The sequence below is a fragment of the Octodon degus genome, unplaced genomic scaffold, assembly GCF_000260255.1.
Source record: "Octodon degus isolate 3935 unplaced genomic scaffold, OctDeg1.0 scaffold00023, whole genome shotgun sequence".
Taxonomy (NCBI): domain Eukaryota; kingdom Metazoa; phylum Chordata; class Mammalia; order Rodentia; family Octodontidae; genus Octodon; species Octodon degus.
Window position 1 is genome coordinate 16,172,625 of NW_004524599.1, and position 16,349 is coordinate 16,188,973.

At 43.1% G+C, this 16,349-nt stretch overlaps 1 protein-coding gene and 1 pseudogene across 1 annotated transcript in view; both read right to left on the bottom strand.

Moving 5' to 3' along the window:
- The window catches only part of LOC101585144 (serpin B9-like), a 389,019-nt gene that overhangs the window by 215,253 nt on the left and 157,417 nt on the right, over nt 1-16,349 (bottom strand). The window lies entirely within an intron of this gene.
- LOC101592256 overlaps nt 15,367-16,349 on the bottom strand; it is a 25,889-nt pseudogene continuing 24,906 nt past the window's right edge.

Sequence of the window (16,349 nt, forward strand, 5' to 3'; positions counted from 1 at the left end):
TTAATGAATAGAATGATTTTTTCTAATGGTGTTTGTAAATAGGATCACAAGTCTGCATCTTGTACAGCAATTAACCACTAAAAAGAATATATGCAGTGTATTATTTGTTGAAAAAAAAAACCTGAAGATACACACCATGCAGAAATGCTGACAAGAAGCAGGGAAGTTTCCGTCCTTCTAGGTATTTGCTCTGGCAGCTTGAGCTGAGACTCTGGTCTTCATGGATATTCTTATAGTTTCTTCCATTTGTATCTGAACTGGTTGTTCAGAAATGTAGCATATTTTTCTCAATCTTTGTTAGTAGAATATTATTAGGTGAGTTTTGAAACATACATTTTATTGGTAATCAACTTGAATTATTCTCTCCCCTCAGTGAGTCACTTAGACCAGTAAAGCTCGGTAGGGTTCCATACTTAGGTGAACTCTGTTTGTTTAATGTTCTGCTGTGACTGCTTTGAAATTTTTTATACTTTTTGAACACAGTGTCATGAATTTTTATTTTTCCTTGGGCCCAAAATTCTGATCTTGCTGTCCATGACCATAGTTCTTTTCTTTTTTAAAAACATATTTAGTACAGGGTCTATAGGATCTCACTACACAGGTGGAACTCAAAGTGAGCCTCCTGTTTTCAGCCTCCCAAGCAGTGGGATTACAGGAGCATGCCACCACACCCAGTCTCAGTTGCTGTCTTAGTGTGCTACAGAGGCAGGGCTGGCTTGGCATGTCGTGCTGGGGATTGAACCCCTTTCCACTGTGCTCACCTGAACAGGCACTTTAGTGTGCTGAACTACATGGCCATCCCTATAGTTCTTTTCATTAAGAAAACTCTGCATGTGCTGAGAGACCTGGTAAGTTCAGATTTAATTCTGAGAAATTAAGGACCACATCAATGCCAATGTTTTCATTAAATAATGTAAACATTTATTTCTATATATTTCCTCCATTACACTCTTTTCGCCCCTGGTATATCTTGCACTTCTCTTTCCACTGGTTTCACCAGACAGAGCTTATAACATCGCATGCTTTCTGGTTATTTGAGACATAGTCTCACTGTACAGTTCTGGCTAGCATTTAACTCCTCGTGGAGTCCAGAGACACAGTGACACAGTGAGGACAGGTGACTTAGGAAACTTCAGGGAGAAATGCATCAGTGCAGTCCTGCAGTGGATGGCGTGCATTACAGCAGTTGCCCAGAGACAGCAGCCAATGTGAATGCTGTTTCTCCTGCACAGAGGGCGTGGCCAGACACCAGTTGAGCAAGGGGCTAACTGAATCAGGGCTTAGGAACAGTCATGGGTTGGCTTCCTCTCAGGGTTCTGAGTACTGAAATCTTAAAGTGACTGGGTAAGGGACATTCATGGGGACATTGCAATGACAGTCTTTGGCAGGTTGTATGGAACTCATCTATATGGACAAAGTGCCAAGTCAACAGTTGCCTGAGGTTCTGGCACTGTAATTATTGATGTGGTCATTGCCTGGGAATAACCTTGAGGACATGGTTACATATCCTTTTGAGAGTGAACCTGGAAAGAAAGTGCCTTTCTTGTAGCAGTGTCTCCGTTTGGTGGTATGGAAAATGTCCTATATTGCCCATGCTGCTCAGATAACATTAAGATCCAGCTCAAAGGTTTGAGGCATTCACCAAAAGTGGACTTAGAGATTGAAAGCTTGTGACACACCCATGCAGAGAGTTCTCATTGTAACTTATGGCTTAAAATGAAAGGAACCTGGGACAGTTTACACCCATTTAATGTTTCTGGATACTTCCTGCTTCAAGGAAAGCATGTAAGAAACAACTCAAGGACAACACAACATATACTTCATTCAGGTGGACAGATATAGCTATATCCTTTGGACTCGGCCACTGAGACAGGAATTACATCGTACTGATTTTCATGACATTGACAATATGGACATGTAGTTTCTCATTTGGATGCTGTAGGAGAACCAGTTGTGGCAGGGTCAGTGGAAGCATAGAAAATTATAGTCTTAGGTGGATATCAGATATGTCCAGGGAATCAGAGGCTAAGCAGCATTATATAGAGAGCTGAATTGCTCTGATACAGTGGATTGATCTGTCATTGTAGAATGAAATCTATGATCTGTTTATTATAGGGAGATAGGTACTTAAATATTTCATCTCATCTTACTAGCAAACAAAAGAGCAGAAATATTTATGTAGTAAATGTGAACATCTCAGAATGGGATGTTTAACGCACAAAAAAGTTGCTATTTCTCACATACCATAGAGATCATCATGCTATCTACAGACTGTGTGAAAACCACAAGACATTAAAATATAAAAAGTCAACTTCTCCTTCTAATCTGCATACTTTTGGTTTGTTCACCTTTATGTTTGGTACTGGGATTAAACCAAAGACCTGGTGTATACTCAGTCCATGTTGTACTACCAAGCTCCATGTTACTAGTTGTGATAAGGAAATGCATTCCAAACACAACACTCTATCAAGTCCAGCTGCAGATACTGTCTTTATATATGAATTCAAGGGGGGTAAAACTCATGGTAGAGAATTCCCCTGACATGCTTGAAGCTATGGGTTCAGAGCAACATTCACTTAAACCCCCACAACTCACCAAGAACCCCCAGAACCCACAACAAGATATACAGACTTTTGACTTGGTTCAATGCTATTCTAAGTTCATTTTTTTTTTGTTTTAAAAAGAAAAGAAAGCTGTGGAAGTGTTGCCTTAAGCAGAAGCAGAAGAAAAATTTACGTTTTGCTCCTATTGTCCTTGTCAGGTGATATGAACTAAAAAGCAGTTTAAATTTTCCCCTAACTCACAGGCAGAATCAAAGATCAACTTCCAGAAGTTCCCTCACCCAGAAGTACAGCATCCGGTATGTGGACATGAGGGCCATCACCAAGGTAAGTGCACTGGGTACCAGGAATCCTGCAGGCGTGACAGCTCTGTCTGGGATGGGGAATGACCTTGGACTTGCCTCTGCGGTCTGCACAGTTTAGACTGCACTTCTCGGACTGCACTGTCCTCCCAAGAAGAATAAAATCTGGAGTTCTCCAAATGCACAAGTGCATTTTAGACTGTCGCCCGCACACAGCATGTGCGTGGAAACCGATGATGAGCAAAGAGAAAGCTCACGTGGCCCTGCGGGTTTGTCCTTCCTGCTGCCCGGCAGCCATGGAGCTTGGGCAGGATCAACGACTCACTTTCAGTCAGTGCATCTCTTCTGCAGTGATGCTCATGCTTAAAAAAGTAATTCTCTGAATTTCGCCTGTATCTTGTTCAAAATTGGCAAGAAGCTCTGCAAATTATTCAGAGTGAAGCACCTAACATTTCAGTATGGAAAGCTCTTAGTTGCTTGTAGTCATCAAAAACAAAGTTTGCAACAAGAAGATGCTCAAAGTTCCCCACAAAATGGATTATTTGCAAAACCATAACAGCAACCAAGCAAACAATGTATTGTGAGTTTAATGATATATAGGATTGAATTCTGAAATTCTTTTTCTTTCTTTTATTTGTATTCACTCCCTTCCCTTCATCCCCTACCCTCTCTGTTCCTTGTTGCCATTTCCATTTGAACCATTTTTCACTTCCCAATACCTATCAACAAGTTCGTTCTTGTTCACACATTGGAATTCTACATAAGAAAAACAATGCAATATTTAAACCTGTGTATCCAGTTTATTTCACTTAAAAATGTGATGTGGCTCAGGCTTTCACAGAGAGCACATTGGCCAAGCATTGGCCGTGACTCATCCACATGGCTGCACTGATAAAGGTTCTACAATCTGAGGTACAGGATCTCAGGACAAATCCTGAGGGCATTTCACTGACCTTCTCAGACCAAAAAGCTACAACTCTTGTTGCATAGGTCCTGCTTTACCTTGGTCTTAACCATCCAGCAGAAAAGTATGAAGACGAAATCATAAGAAATAAAGCCATGCTGTTAAGTTGAGCTGTGGGGGACTCAGGTCAATAATTTCTGACATTGCCAGTTAAACAGAAGACCCAATGCTAATATGGGCTACTGGACTCTTTTAGAATATGTTGCTGAGTTTACACACCTATAATATTCAATAACGGAACTTAGAAAAAATGGGGTATACAGATGAATGTCCATTTTGTATCTGTGTATTCAAAGTGGTTGGGATAGATATATAGTTACATTCTGTTAATGAATAGAATGATTTGTTCTAATGGAGTTTGTAAATAGGATCACAAGTCCGCATCTTGTACAGCAATTAACCACTAAGAAGAATATATGCAGTGTATTAATTGTTGAAAAATAAAAATAAATAAATAAATAAATAAAAGTAAAAATGGAGGTCCGGGGAGATAGCTCAATAAAATAAGTGCTTGCCTGGCAAGCACAGGGTCCTGAGTTCAATCCCCGGTAGCCCCTGCCCCCCAAAAAAGTAAAAATGGAGAAATAATCACCATACCAATCATAATAATATGAAAGCAAGAGTGGCTATTTTAAAACATGTATCAGTCTGCGTACTTAAATTCAAGATAATTAAAACTTAGAAATTTTTCAGTAAAAAAAAAAAAATGTGATGTGGGTTTATGTTTCAGTTACTCTTCTCTTATTGTTGGGACAAATATCCAACACTCCAAATGAAGGAAGGGAAGGCTTATTTAGCTCACAGTTACTCGTGTTTTCAATCCATACTCAGCTGGCTCCAAGGAAGAGTGAACATGGCAGAGAGCAACCTTTCATGGCAGCGGCGAAGAGCAGAGAGGACCAAGGGAAGACTGGCGGCAACAGGAGCAACAGAGAGCGGGTCTGTCTCTCTGGCTCCCTTGAGTCACCTTCAGGCTCTGCGCCCCAGGCTGGGTATAGCACTCACACCCATAATTCCAGCAGTACTCAGACCCATAATCCTAACAGTACTCAGACCCATAATCCCAGTCTTCCATCATGAGTTAATCACAAACTGTACAACTGCACCTCAATGACTGAATGAAGCACTGAGAGGACAAATGTACACAAACCATAACAATTTATATCTATTATTTAAAAATGTGCTCAAGGTCCTGAGTTCAATCCTCAGTACCAAAAAAAAAGTATCAATTTTATCCTTATTTGTGGCAGAACTGCATTCCATTGTACATGAGGAACACCTTTTCCTTCCATCGTCACTCTCCCATTGTTGAGGGTCTGGGCGGGTTCCAACAATTAGGTACTACAAATTGATCTGTTATGAAGGTGGGTTTGTAAGTATAACATGAGGCGTTTAGCTCTTCTGAGAAGATACCTAGAAGGAAAATAGTTGGTTCAAATGAAACATGTACGATTCATTTTTCAGGCATCACCACACAGATTTCCATATTGGCCATGTTGGATCTGTTTTGATTTTACGTTAGTGCGTAGTGGGAGATGTGGCTGGAGCTATAAGCAGTGGGCTGCTCCAGCTGTACACCAGCACTAGAAACTGCTGCTTGAAGTGGCCTGTTGAGCCCTCTCCTGTGGTTCCGTGGTGACCAACATGTGATGTAACAGAGGACAGGCACTTTCCTTAGCTAAATCGTGCCTAAGATGCAGCCAGGCAGGCATCTGAATGATTATACTGTGCAGTTTGCCCTCACTTGGTGGTGCCATCATTCCAGCCTACACAAAGTGCACCATAGGGACACAGATGGGAACTAATCATTTAACACCCTTATCCCTAACTGTAGGCAAGGGGACTTTGTCAGAGTTAAAAAGAAAGGAAACTACTCTTGTGTTTCTGAATGTGCTTCCAACACCTGCTGCTTCACTTCCCACTCCTCACTCATATTCCTCCAGCCAGCTGAACTGGTTCTAGCAAGCCATGGCCTGCATTAAGCAACAGAGTCCCTCCTTCCAGACATGTCAGCTTACCTGCCTATGCTGTTCAGATTACATTAGCTAATGCTCAAACAAGATGCTGTCAACAGTTTCTACTGACTTTCAGGTTTTGGCCATCAAAATTGGATTCTCGGCCCCACAAGTGGGTTGAACCGTGTGAGCCTGAGCGGATTGGAAAGAATGAGCCCTGTCTAATGGGGCCTCTCGCAGACCCTACTTGCCATTGTAAAGTGACAGGCAGACCAGGACATTCTTGTAAATAATGGGACATTACTCTACCTTCCAGAGATCTCTCTGTCAAAAACATACCATGCCAAAGTCAACCTGGACACTTACCTCTCTTCCTTCAGTAAAAGACAAACTTCCAGCCTGGAAGGAGTCTCCTCTCCACCAAGTCCATGAGCTTCCATCTCACTTGGCCCTGTACTTTAAACTTTGACTCTTTGGCAAGAACAGAATTCCTACATCAGTCTGAGTCAGATAACCACAATCTGAAAGTCCTAAAGATGGCCCCTTTACTTTTGAGACTGTTCTAGATTAAAATATTGACTTTCTCTACTCAGTCTTCTGCCACTCGCAGACTGCTGCTACACCTGCCTAGACCTAAGAGTGCTGTCTTCTGCCTTTCATTTGTTCCTGTCAGCAGGCATTTCTTCACAACTGACCTAGACTTAACCTTTCAGGTTTCATAAACTTATTTACACTATTAAAAGAAGCAGTTATAGCCCACCTCTCTAATTTCCTAGAATGACAGCAAACTTTCACACTAGAAAAACACAAAAGCTCTGTTCTAACATCTGGCAGAAACTGGTTATCAAAAAGAACTCTACAAATTTCATGGAGGCGCTGGCTTCTAGAAATTCTGAATTTTTGTGCTCCCAAAAGCAATGATATTAACTCATATGGTCAACCTCTGGAAGTGTTCAGTGGCCTCTTTGTTCAAATACTTCACCACTGTCCTTCTGGTCAAAAAGAATCCAACAGGCTCACCTTTGGCCCAAACTTCACTGTCCAGCTGTTAGATAGTGTGCTAGACCTCACCGAGTACCAAAGATACTAATGCAGATATTCCTGCCTGACACTTATGATGTTACCTGCTCTCAACCCTGCCACATAACTGCCCTCAGACATGAACCCAGTAAGCCATGACTACCTAGCACTGTCTGATAAACTGTTCTCAAGCTGACCAGAAGTACAAATACAAGCCTACTGATGGACGCTTAGTACAACTTTTTCTCAGATGGAAGTAGCTCTGTTAGGAATAGAGTAAGACAGTCTAGATATTCTGTGGTCACCTTTTGTGTGACTGTTTTGGTCAAAGCTGTCTTGCTAGTACTTCCTGCAGTTTTTTTAGAACTCACTCTTTGGAAGGCTGGCCAAATAGCTCAGTGGACTAAAGTGCCTGCAAGCAGATTAAAGCTCCTCAATCCCCTGCCTGGCCTGCCTTGCTGTCCCCACCCCCAGAGCACACTGAGCCAGCAATTGAGACTAGGTGTGGCAGTATGCACCTGTAATTCCAGCACTAGGAAGGCTGTAAAACAGGAGAATCACTACAAGTCCAATCTCGTAGTGAGACCCTGAATACCCTGTAGACCTTTCCCTAAAAAATACAGAAAAACAAACAAACAAAAAACCCAAAGAGATCCCTCATTCTTTGGGAAAATCCTGGCCTGAAGAAATAAAAAGACAAAGAAAAAAGAAAAAAAGAAATGACAATACACAAGTCATGGAAAGAACTAAAAACAATGTTCATGCTTCTGATAAAACAAAACAAACAATCAAAAAAGAAAAACAAACACTAAAGAAAAATGAAAGCTCTCTATTGTTGTAAGCTTCTGCTTAACTTCTGGGTCCTGAAGATTAACATTAGTGTCCAATTCAGGTGTGGCTCACATGGCACTGTTGGAGGAAGGCGGAGCCCAGATTATTGCCCTGTGACCCCAGTCACCCTGCACTATGATTAGTGTGGCTTCCAATTCTAGTGCTTTCAACTCCAAAGAAGTTAAGGCTGAACCTGCCCTCTGATCCTGGCCTTGGAGCTTTGGTTGTTCTGCTTACAATATTCTGGATATCTCTCGCTGTTCTGTCCTCGGATAGCTTCTGTGGGCAAGCTGCCTGATGGCCATATCTTTAGCAGCCAGCTTCATATTTCTCAGGGGCTGACATCCAATGTCTGTGAACCCTGGTAGGATGGTATGTGTCCACCATGGGAATGCCATTCAAAATAGTTTCATTGATCTGGGCATCTCTGCCCTCTTCCCTACTGCACACCCAATGGAGATCATGGACCTTTTAGTGTATAGTATTCCTTGAGGTCTTAGCCTAACAGAGAAGTTCAATTCCTTTAAGGGTTGAGACATTCTCTATTATATCATTTCCCACCAAAATCTTAACCTTCTAAGACCTTCAGATCATTGGATGAAGGTCAGATACATCAGAGAAAATATTCTACCTTTGCAAATGTTAATCATAGGGGAAAATACTCTGGTGTCAGTACTCAGGTTGCTGTTTGACTAGACATCTGAGTATCATAAGTCAGGTCAGCACACAAAATGAATTATCATAGGCAGTGTCTTGCCTCTTGTGGGCTAAGGGACTATACCAAATGACAGTAAGGTGTCTGTATTAAAGGGTGGGTTCCTGGCTGCATCATGAAGCGTATTTCCAGGAAAGCTGCTATCATGTGAAAGATGAAAAAGAGGCAGCATGCAATGTGATCAAGGACGGCAGAATAGAGAGACTTCACTCACCATGGAACCACAGTTACCTTATTAACCTCCAGTGTCTTATTCAGTCCCTGTTCTTGGGTGATCATTCTCAGCTCTTCAACTGACACTTGTGAAGATGTATGTCAAAGACAAACTAATCAAGAGGCTAATTAAGGCAATAAAGAGGTTTTGAAAAGAATATTTGATTGCAAATTGAGGCACAGCCAGCATTAACTGCACTCTGTAGAAAAGACTGGGGCTTTCAAAATGAGAGTGGGGGAAATAGAGACAGTAGCAAGAGTGCAGGGGAAGGGACAATCAAGTAGGTGACCGGCCTCCCTAGGTGTCCTTCCCCTCAGATGCTGGAAGGCAGAGGCCAAGTCCTTCCTGATGATCTTATTCCCACCAAAGGACGGACTAAGATGCTTTGGAATAGGATGCCAAGCTAGCAAGTGATGCATGTTTCTGCTATGTTAAAGGAGAGAATTAGGATTTTTCATGGTAAGCCCATTTTAGAAAATGTACTGCAAAAGGAAGATCATCTTCTATGAGCACCATAGACTACAACAAACAGTTAATTAAGTGCTGGTTTCAGCAGCACATGTACTAAAGAGTAAATTCAATGGACAGTCTTGGGTTTTCTCAGGCAGTGACTATAAAAGATCATCCTTGAAATATGGCCAGCAGATTTCAGACAGCATCTTAGTGTTTCACTCTTTCAGTGTGGAGGGGAGAGGAGATGGGCTTAACTGTGAGAGAGTGAGCATTGCACAGGTCAGGGCTGAGGTCCAGGCCAGAAAGGAGGTCATGGGATGCAGGCTTCAGCTAACCCAAAAGTATCGTCTTGCTCGGTGACGTCTCGAAACCAAGCAAGCCTTTGACTTAGATTTTACAGTTCCTTCAGCTCTGGACTACAGGCCAGGGAGATCCTTCTGCTGGCTCATGTCAGGTATCAAGTCCACCAGGTAAGTATGGAGCCAGATACCTGGAGTCCTTGAGGTTGTGAGAATCCTGCTCCTCTCTGTCAGAAGAGGACACACTGCTCCTGAAGAGGCCAACAGAAACCTAGGTACATGCAACCACATTGCTACTGTGTTCATTCCAGGGGCTTCTTTGCAGGTTCTTGGTGTCCACAACAATGGACTGCATAAGGCCCACAGAGAGGGCTGCTGATGTGTGCATTTAGAGAAGATGGAAAAGCATGACCTGCAGAGTGAGAATGAACCGGTGAGAAGGCTCACAGATACCTGGCAATAAGACAAACAGTACTTTTTTTTTCTTTTATGTAAAGAAGACATTGAAGAAATCCTGTAAAACATACTTGGGTTTGTGTCTTTGTAATCTACCCTATGAGGAAGCTCTTTTAGTCTCCTGTTATATGTAACTGAAGAATATGAAGCAGTATTTTCATTGATTGTATCCACATGTAAATGAAGGACTGAAGAGAACATCTTTGATTGGTCCTGTGAACAATACCTGATTCAAATGGCAGATTGAGAAGGGTTTTCTGCTTGACTAGTGTATTTCTGATTGTCTTTTCGAGCAGTGCTGATGAAGCCTCAGCACACTGTGGGTTTCCCTCTCCCTAAAATTTTCCTCTCCCTGCTGCCATGTCTTATAAGAAGACATCCTTGACATTCATGGGTTTTCATGCTTAATAAACAATTGGCCATATTAGATAGCCAAGGTTACTCTATAGGTCTCCCATCCCTTTCCTCCCTGGACAACTCCTGCAACCTTTCCTGGCCATGAGAAGCCATGATTTGAAGCACACATTTGTGGCTGTCAAATAAGTTCAGGGGAACACTATGAACTGCAACATCTATCTATGGCAGGGGAATCAGGATTTTCCCTACATCTTCCCCCAGGACAAATCTCCCCAGGTGCCATATCCTCTCCAAGGTGAGAAATATGGAACAGATTGAACTTTGGTGAACATCTCTAGCCCAGACTCTAGCATCAACCTCCCTAACACCTGCTGGAGGCCTCATGTGGAAGGACAGAGCCCAGAGCACATCCTTCACTTGCTGAGCTGGCTCTATCCACTGCTAGGATCATATGGTTTGTGTCTGTATATCTTCCCAAAGTCCCATGCAACCATCAGGTGAGTTTCTAGATTTTGTCATTCTTCTACAGTCCAAGGCTGAGATTATGGCTCACCCTGGGGAGGCAAGCCTGCGTACAATGTAAGAGATTTAAAAAGGCTTGCCCTCTGCTGCTCTTGTCTTTGCTCTTTTTGCATTTGTTGTTTTCCCTTACCATGAATTGCTTCCCTCTGCCATGTGCCATTCCACCTACAAAGTATGCTTTGCATGGACTGACATCTCCAGAAACAGTGAGCTAAATAAGCATTTCCTTCCTTAATTCTGAGTGTTAAGTATTTTGTCTTACCAATGAGCTAAATGTAACCAACACAGAATTTGGTACCAGAAGTGGGGTCTTTAAGGTGACTATACCAGACCATGTGGCTGAAGAGTCTATGGAAATGGCTTGTGGGAAATTGTTGGAAAAGTTTGGAGGCTCTGATTGATAGGGACAAGTTAAAGAAGCTGAGTTTATTCTGTGTGGCAGATTCTTTTCAAAGCTCAGAAATCCAGAAGACTTATAGGAATCATCCAATAAAAGATCAGGATTGGGAGAATTTTGGGGGGAAACAGATACATTGATTTTTTTATTCCAAGTTATGTATGTTATAGCTTGAGAGAAAGTTTGTCTGTATGTTGTTTCTGTCCACTGAATTTGCCTGAGATTGAGATTAAAGGTGGGTGGCTAATTATTCTGACAAAAGTAATTTCAACACAATTGAATACCGAGTTCCTGATATGGCTATGATTGGGAGATTTTAGCCAGGATATTATTACAAATCACAAACAATGATCCCAACATATTGACTTAAAATATGAGTCTGGTCAAAAGAAAGCACTAAGAGAGCTATGGACTACAAAGAAACAGTTGAGATCCTCATTGCTGAAAAAGAAGAAGACAATGAAAAAACCCATCCTCAGAGCATCAGGAGAAGCAATCAATCTCCAGCCTCTGTAGTCTCACAATGCTAAAAGTAAGTTTTTGCTTAGAAAAAATGCCATAGACCATCATGTGTTGGAATGGTGGTGGCTCCACCATGTTGTAAAATGGTGACAGAACAAATTTGTTCCTTGAAATCAGGTGCCTGATTTCACACTGTAGGACACTGATTGATCCGTGTGCTAATCAATCCCTTCTACCAAGGGATTTAGGGTTCAGGTAAGTGGCTACTATTAAGATTGGTATCATTCAGGAGGCACTGTTTAAGGTACATACAAAATGCATAAGTCTGGAGGTTAAAAATATCCCTACACAGATTTCCAAAGGCCAGGGAGTCCAGGCCATGTTCCCAAAGTATAAAGCTGTGAGTATTTGTCAAAAACTAAAGTAAAATACCCACTTTTTCAAAGTGTAAAACCCAGATCACTTTAGAAAAGCTATAAGGAGGGAACAAAAAGTGGGACTAAGTAAAAAGCCACCATAGCTAAAAGCCCCGGAAGTGACACAGGAGTAGAACCACATAAAGCTCAGTTTTCCTCAGATTTCAACAGATTTCAATGTGGAAGTACAGGACCTAAAGCTTTCTGTGCTGGATTTTGGACTCAATCTGATCCCAATGCTTTCTATCCTTCTGTTTATATGTTTTGGGATGTAGTGTTTATCTTGTGGCATTAAATGTTAGAAGTGAGTAACTATTCCTTTGTACAGGGGCTCACAGCTAGTTGTTTACCTTATATATTGAAGGAGACACAGGACAAGGACTTTTCAAGTATGTTGAACCACTTCAGGCATTGAAAACTCCTAGAGATGACCCAAAAGGCCTTTTACATAAAGAGATGTACATGAGCCTTTTAGCTGTCAGAGGTGCAATGTTCTGGCTTGCATGGACGTGTGCCCTGACAGCTTCATGTTGTTTTGGTGTGGACATGCAGTTTTTCTGATTGATACATAGTCTAATGCTAGATTTATGGTTTGAATTCTAACTCCACCATAGGACAGGTAGTCTGCATACATCATAAGAGAACAAGAGAGGCTTGGTCTCTGCTGTGCCTCTATTTTGCTGTTGCTGCTTTTGGTGTTTCTGCCACCATGACGTGATGCCTTCTGCCTTGTGTGATTCTGCCTTGGAGCCACCCTTCTATGGACTGAAATCTCCTCAAAGCATGAACTAAATAAGCCATTCCTCCCTTAATTCTGGATTCCAGATATTTTCCTCTTAGCATTGACAAAAATGCAATCAACACATAGGGGGTGGGAGGATCCAAACTGTGGACCCTCACCTGACCACCAACAACACATTCAGCTTGGGAGTGGATGCCAAGGTTTCTGTCAGGGGAGAAAACCAGCTTTGATACCATGATGCCCAGGCCACCACAGGCCTGCTTGTCAAAACACAGAGAAAGGTCAGCGATCCCAAACTGCCACCCTGGAGGGTGTGACTTCAGGCAGTTGCTGCCCAGAGAACAGGCCTCTGGGCAAATGCTCACAGCTTTATACTTTGGGAACATGGCCTGGACTCCCTGGCCTTTGGAAATCTGTGTAGGGATATTTTTAACCTCCAGACTTATGCATTTTGTATGTACCTTAAACAGTGCCTCCTGAATGATATCAATCTTAATAGTAGCCACTTACCTGAACCCTAAATCCTTTGGTAGAAGGGATTGATTAGCACACAGATCAATCAGTGTGCAAATTGAACAGTGGGATCAATGCAAAGGCTGGTTGCCATTTAATATTCTGACTTCACAGAGTCTGAGTTCCAGATGAACCAGGAAAAGGATTTGCTTTTCTAAGGACAAGCACCATACTCCAAATGTAGTGCTACAAGAGCACTTCTAAAAGGATGCATTATCTGAGCTAAAGTCTGAAAGACAACCTAGAGTGCCCAGTGCCAGTGGACAGAGCGGTGCATGGGCTGCACATAGCTGCCCAGGGCTCTAAGAGAAAGAAGGCACAGCGCAGACATTACAAGTCCCCTTCTTCCGGGGAGTTTGTAGCTCCTTGTGGGAAAAGTGGATGCAAAACATCTGAGAAAAAATACCTGGAATCGAGAATGCAGGAAGGAATGATTGTTTAGTTCATGCTTTGAGGAAGATTCGGTCCATGAGGCGGTGGCCCCAGGGCAGAGTTGCATAAGGCAGTAAAGGGCTTCAAGCTCCTTAGACCAAGTCAGATTTGGGAGATGGCACACCTTTAGGTGCAAGCCCTCTGGCTCAGTTGGTGGAGGCAAGAAAGATGCAGGCAATTGCAAGGCATGGAGGTGAACACAACAAGTGGGTGTAAACACACTGGATGGCTGAAGCAGTAGGACTTCGCAGTGGTCAGGGTGAGAGCTAGGGAGGTGGCCCATCTCAGCTCTCTTTTAGGGTGTAGAAAATTATTGTGGAGGTAAACCAAGAAAAAAGATAGCATGGTGCCTTTGCAGGAACTGAAGGAGTGACAATGCTACACTATATGCAGCACAAAAAAGTACTCTGTACAGTTGAAGATAGAGTGACAGTTGAAATGACATCCTACACGCTTGCTTGAGGGGTCCGCAAAGATTGTCAGTCTTCAGATTTATTCTCACTGCTCTTCTGTAAGGGTACGTAGAAGTGCCCTGATGTGCACAGGGAGGGCTGCAAAATGTGGAGCTGAAGACGTAAAGTAGATCCTTCCTTGGAGAAGCTGGCCCTCAGATAAGCAGTGAAGGAATCAGAGGCAAAAGCTCATGTGGTTAACTTTGGATGAACTGCGTATTTTAGAGTGTCCTGGTGAAAAAACAATGTACTGAAGGCAGAGAGCTTTACGGAGCAAGGACGCTGATGTCTTTCACAGTGTCTGGAGGTCGTTGTGCTCAGATCCTGTTATTCCTTAGAGTTCCTCTTGCCTTGCAGTACTTCATGCCTGCACTCTGCTAACAGAGCCAGCGCACTGGCACATTCCAGATTGCAACATCCCCCAAATCTCACCTGGCCACCCAGCTTGAAGCCCTGCACTGCCTTCCTGCACCTTTGTTTTCTTTCTCCGGTTCACACCATCACGATGGGGAAAGTTGGCTTCTCATTCCTTCCTGGGGTGAGTGTTTCTTGGTTCAGCCACTGTGGAAGACAGTTTGGCATTTCCTTACATGGTTAGAGATAGGCACTGTATGACCCAATAATCTTGTTCCTTTTTACTGGAGTATGTATGCAAAGATTACGGACTAGGCAGATGAATACTTTCATATGCATGGAGATGAACAGCACCCAGATTTACATATAAGTGAATGAGAATAAAGCAGATGAATGTTTGAATAAATAAATGAGCTATGTTTCCACAAAGGAATATTACACTGCCATTCAGGAAACAGAGCAAGGATACATCCTACAGTAATGAATACACCCAGAAAATCCTACAAAAGAATAAACAAAAGAAGCGGACACAACAGGTCTTATGTATGTTTCAATTTATAAGACAAGCTCAGACAACAGAAATGTACAGAGAGAAAGCAGAACAATGCTGTCCTGGGCTGCTGGGAGAAGAAAAGTGTGACGCATGGCTAGGCGGGAACCTTTCATTCGGGTCAATGACAGCTTCCTGGAGCTGCATAAAGCTGGTTACACACATACTGAGTGCACTGCTGAAGGTTAGGAATTTGTGTTGTGTCATAAAAAATGAAATCCTAAAATAGCACAATTTTGTTGGCCACAGCTGGCCACTACAGATATTTAGAGCTTGCATATGATCTGTAGCTCTTTATTATTCTATAAATGGACCACAGGCCGGGGAGACAGAATCTGTAAACATTTTCAGGACTTGGGGCTAACATGGAAATGCTTGTGCACTCAGTGCCTCTACTCCTCACGGAGAGGAGAACCTGCCACAGAACAGCAGGCTGTTGGTGCTATTGTGCCTGATGAAGAACAGGAAGGGGTAGTCAGCACGGAAGCTCGGCAAATGCATACAGCACAGTGGTACAAGTTCACAAGCTGCTGCTGCTGCTGCTGCTGCAGCTTCTGTTTCCTCTTCGCTGACCTGCACCACACTCTTGTGCACGAACTTGGACAGACACAGGTCACTGTCAGCCAACATGCCAGACAGGTCTGCCTTGCCTGGAAGAAAGGCATCGACCACGCCCTGACCCTGCAGCACAGAGACCATGTCGTACATCTCTTGAAGATTGAATCTCGGAAGGGAAACATCCACTTTGGTTCTCTTCATGTGCTCTGGACTGGTCCAGCTTTGGAACTTCTCAAAAGTCAGGGCTTTTTCCACCTGAAGGATAGAGATCACACTTTACCATTCAGACTGCAGTATGCATCCACCCCGGTCCCTTCCAGGGGTAGCCCAGCCTCCTCTAGAGCCCAGGTTGTGCCCCCTGTCACACACTGTCCCTGAAGCTGCCAGGGACCTAGTGAGGTCTGAGCTTGTCCTGTCCCCAGCCTCAGCCCTGCTGGCCTCACAGTGGCTTCCTGAGGTAGGTGGTGGGCTCTACTTCCTTATCACCCCTGCAAACAGTGACCAGGGCAGGCGGCTGTGCTGTGGGTATTTGCGCTTGCTGAGATGATTGGTTTCAGAAGCTGGCTTAGATTTGGATCAGAAAAATCATGCGTGCAGAGCAAAGAACAAAAGGGCTGACACTGTGAGCCACCAGGGCAGGACTGAGGCTGCCCAGGAATGGGTCTGTCAGCAGGGGAGGAGCGTCATGATGGGCTCACCACGCTTTGTGCCCAATTCTCACTAGAAAGAGTTAAAACTTTGAACAGGAAGTCTGCTGAAATAATTACAGGGTAAAGGAATTAGAAAAAAGCAAAACCCAACCTAAGAGACACACGCAAGACAAA